At 34.5% G+C, this 4,728-nt stretch overlaps 1 non-coding gene across 1 annotated transcript; it reads left to right on the top strand.

Annotated features, from left to right (window-relative positions):
- The first annotated feature begins 373 nt into the window (after nucleotides 1–373).
- Nucleotides 374–482, top strand: LOC112761466 (small nucleolar RNA R71). The gene has a single exon (XR_003181861.1). It is a non-coding gene; the product is annotated as a small nucleolar RNA R71 (small nucleolar RNA).
- The last annotated feature ends 4,246 nt before the right edge of the window (nucleotides 483–4,728 follow it).

Raw genomic sequence — 4,728 nt, forward strand, 5'->3', positions numbered from 1 at the left:
TCCTCTATGGTGGGTTGATCAGGATTATAAGTTTCTACTTTAGAAGAAGCTTCTTGAGTGCTACCAGCTGCAGCTTGCATTTCAGTCAAATACTGAGAGATAATATTGACCTGCTGGGTCAAGATCTTGTTCTGAGCCAATATGGCATTCAAGGTATCAACTTCAAGAACTCCTTTCTTCTGAGGAACCCCATTGTTCACAGGATTTCTCTAAGAGGTGTACATGAATTGGTTGTTTGCAACTATCTCAATGAGTTCTCTTGCTTTTGTTGGCGTTTTCTTCAAGTGGAGTGATCCACCTGCAAAGCTGTCCAATGATATTTTGGACATCTTAGAAAGACCATCATAGAAGATACCTATGATAGACCATTCTGAGAGCATGTTAGGAGAACACCTCCTGATAAATTACTTGTATCTTTCCCAAGCTTCATAGAGGGATTCACCTTCTCTTTGTCTAAAGGTTTGAACTTCCACTCTGATTTTGCTCATCTTTTGAGGAGGAAAGAATTTGGCCAAGAAAGCATTGACCAGCTTCTCCCAAGAGTCTACACTCTCTTTAGGTTGAGAATTCAACCATATCCTAGTTTTGTCTCTAACAGCAAAGGGAAAGAGCATAAGTTTGTAGACCTTAGGATTCACTCCATTCATCTTAACAGTGTCACAAATTTGTGAGAATTCAGCTAGGAACTGATGTGGATCTTCTAGTGGAAGTCCAAAGAACTTACAATTCTGTTGCAGAAGAGAGACTAACTGAGGCTTAAACTCAAAGTTGTTAGCTCCAATGGCAGGTACAGAGATACTTCTGCCATAAAAGTCAGAGGTAGTCATGGTGAAGTCACCAAGAACCTTTCTTGCCTTTCCTTCATGTTCGGCTGCCATGTGTTTTGCTTCTTGTTCGAAATTTTTTGAAAGGTTTCTTCTGGAGTGTTGTGCTTTAACTTGTTGTAAGCTCCTCCTTAAAGTCCTCTCAGGTTCAGGATCAAGATTAAAAAGAGGTTCTTTATCCCTGTTCCTGGTCATAAATAAGTAAAGAAAAAACTAAGGAAGAAGAAGAATGGGAGCTCTTTTTTCAAGAACAGAGAACTCCCTATGATATGTGAAGAAAGAAGAGAAAGATGAATGAAGATAGAAGAAAGAGAAAAAGAATTCGAATAAAGAGAGGAGAGATTTCGAAAATTAGAAGTAATTAATTAAAAAGATTTGGAAATTGAATGATGAATTTTCGAAAATAGAAGAGAGAGATAGAAGAGAATTTTCGAAAATAGGAGAGAGAAGAATTAGTTAAGAAGTTTTGAAAAAGAGGAGAGAGAAAATAAGTAACTAATTAAGAAAGATTTGAAAACAAGATAAGATAGAAGATTAGAAAAGATTTGATTTCAAAAATATTTGAAAAGGCCAACAAGATAAGATAAGAATTAAAAAGATTTGAAAAAAAGATTTAATTTTAAAATTTAAAAGAAGATAAGATAGAAAAGATAAGATAAGTTAGGTAAGAAAGATAAGATAAGGAAGTTAAGAAAAGATAAGTTTTAAATAAAAAAGATTTGAAATCAACATCAACAAGAAAGATAAGATAAGAAAGAATCAAACTTTAAAAGAAAGATTTGAAAAGAAGTTAAAAAAGATAAGATTTGAAATTTGATTTTTGAAAAAGATTTGATTTTGAAATTTGTAATTTGAAATTTTAAATTTTGAATTTTAAAATTTGAATTTGAAATAAGATAAGATAAAATGTTTGAATTTTGAATTTTAAATTTTTAAATTTTGAATTTGAAACAAGATAAAATGAAGATTTGAAAATGATATGATTATTGAAAAGATTTGAATTTTGAAATTTAAAATTAAGATAAGATAAGATAATGATTTTGAAATTAAAATTTGAAAAATATGTTGTAATTTTCAAAAATTGAGATAAAGATAAGAAAAGATATTTTATTTTTCTGATTTTTGAATTTAATGAGGAAATAGAAAAACAATAAAAAGACACTGAACTTAAAATTATTTGATCTAAGAACCTAAATTTTCGAAAATTGCAAAGAAAAACACAAAGAGATACCAAACTTAAAAATTTTAAGATAAAAAAGAACACTTTGAAGATCAAGAAGAACACCAAGAACAAAACTCAAAGAATTCAAAGAAAACAAGAACATACAAAAGACACCAAACTTAAAAATTTTAAGATCAAAACAAAAAGAAAAATAAGAACACTTTGAAGATCAAGAAGAATACCAAGAACAAAACTCAAAGAACACAAGAACATGCAAAAGACACCAAACTTAAAATTTTTTGAAAACCACACACCCAATTTTCGAAAATTTTGAAGAAAAGAGACACAAGAAGACACCAAACTTAAAGATTGTCACAAGAATCAACCAAGAACACAAACAAAAGACTCAAACCAAAAACAAAGATTAAACAAAGAAAAGAAAAGGTTTTTGAAAAATTTTTTAAATTTTTTTCGAAAAAAGGAAGGAGAAAATAAAAGAAGCTAAAAAAATTAAAGGCAATACCTAATCTAAATAACAAGATAATCCATCAGTTATCTAAACTCAAACAATCCCCGGCAACGGCACCAAAAACTTGGCGCACGAATCCCCACACTTCGTACAATTGTATCAGCAAGTGCACTAGGTCGTCCAAGTAATACCTGAGCGAGTCAGGTTTGATCCCACGAGGATTGTGGTTTGAAGCAAGATATGGTTATATTGTAGATCTTAGTCAAGTGAGTAGGAAATGTTGGTATGCTGTTTAATTCCATAAAAGGATACTGAGATCTGAACTAGGTTGACCTGTTTATAATGATAACAAGATGTTTAAGGCTTGGAGATGCTTTGTCCTTCTAAATTAACTCTGGTCTTACTATCTTCTTCAATTGTGAATAATTTCTTCTATGGTAGGTTGTATGTGATTATCGCCGGTTGAGAGGTCGCCAATGCTCCACCAGATTTGAACCCCATGGTTAGTGTGGATCCATTCTGATTTAGGGTAAAGCTCCTGCAGTCCATTCTCCTTAATGATCCTACTCAAAACGCCACAAACAAGGCGAACCTTTCAGATCAGAGAATGCTGCGTCTTTGGGTTCTAGCCTCTACCACAAAGACCCTAATCTTCCCATTCCTCGGCTAAACTAGTGTTTCCAGAAGTCCCCAACAAAGTCGTGGATTAGCCGTCTAAGAGATGTATAATCAAGCTAGTGGTTCAATGTTTTCCAGTTACGTATTCACACGAACCTAAGAAGAACACGGGTGGTTGTCAGGCACGGGGTCTTACAATGAAGAACGAAGATGATTGTCACGGGTCATCCCATTCATCAAGTTGAAGAACGAAGATTGAATCAAACACGGATTGAAGAGAAACAGTAATACTTTTATTAATCCATAAAACTCAACAGGGCTCCTCCCCTCAACCTAGGAGGTTTAGAAACTCATACTGATAGAAAATACAATGTGAAAAACAAAATATGGCCGATCTCCCCTGATGAGAGGTGTAAAAGTTCTTTAAATACTACGCTAATGACTAAGGATTACATAACAAAGGGTAAAACAGTCTTTTAGTGCTAAAATCCACTTCTGGAGCCCACTTGGTGAGTGTTTGGGCTGACCTTTGATGAGTTCCACGTGCTAGGAGGCCTTTAGAGTGTTGAACGCTGGCTAGGGGGTCCTCTTTGGGCGTTTGGATGCTGGTCTCCTCCTTGTGGGCGCTGGACGCTTGGACTGGGGCAGGAGATTGGCGTTGAATGCCAGTTTTAGGCCTTCAATTCTAAACCAAAGTATGAACTATTATACATTGCTGGAAAGCTCTAGATGTTAGTTTAAAGTATGAACTATTTAAACTTCTGTAGCTCCAGAAAAGCTCTTTCGAATGCAAGGGGCTCAGATCTGGACAGCATCTGCAGTGCTTTCTCTGTCTCTGAATCAGACTTTTGCTCCAGCTCCTCAATTTTAGCCAAAAATACCTGAAATTGCATAAAAATTCAAAAACTCAAAGTAGAATCCAAAAATGTGAATTTTACACTAAAACCTATGAAAACTTAATAAAAATTAAATAAAACATGCTAAAAATTATATGAAAATGATGCTCATCACAGAGGAATGGAGATGAAATTTCAAAATATTACCTATAAAATTGAACTAATGAGCTCGGCAAGAGCTTCGCGTGGCCGCTGACGGCATGCGAATCGGAGCACCATAGCTCGAGTGATGGCCACCGGAAGTGGAGGATGAATAGTGTTTTCTCTCTTCTCCTCTCTTCTCACTTAAGCCGGTGTGTGTTGTGTTTTAGTGAAGAATGAGGCTGAATGAGTTCATTTAATGAACTTATATATGTTGGGCTTGGGCCCAACTTGGGTCCGGTCCAACCCGTTAGCGTCTTTGGCCTGTTTAGTCCAATTTTGTGCCAAACCTTTAAAATTAGTGACCGGTTTTCAATTCTAAATGTTTTCCTAAGGTTTTCTTCTGTTTTTATTATTCTTGCACAGTACCGGACAAACTTAAGCCGGTACGGTCGGTTAATTTACCCGTTCGCATTTTTACGCGGTTTTTCGCAGAAAATTACATTTTCTAACTCAAAAAAATCTACTGAGTCCATATATCATATTTAAATTTCATAATTAATATTCTAAATTTTTGAATCCTATTTTGGGCAATTTAATTATTTAATTTAATTAGGCGGTTAATTAGTCGTAGTTCTTACATTCTTTCCACCAAATAAGAAATTTTGTCTCCAAAAT

Source organism: Arachis hypogaea, chromosome 16, assembly GCF_003086295.3.
Source record: "Arachis hypogaea cultivar Tifrunner chromosome 16, arahy.Tifrunner.gnm2.J5K5, whole genome shotgun sequence".
Classification (NCBI taxonomy): domain Eukaryota; kingdom Viridiplantae; phylum Streptophyta; class Magnoliopsida; order Fabales; family Fabaceae; genus Arachis; species Arachis hypogaea.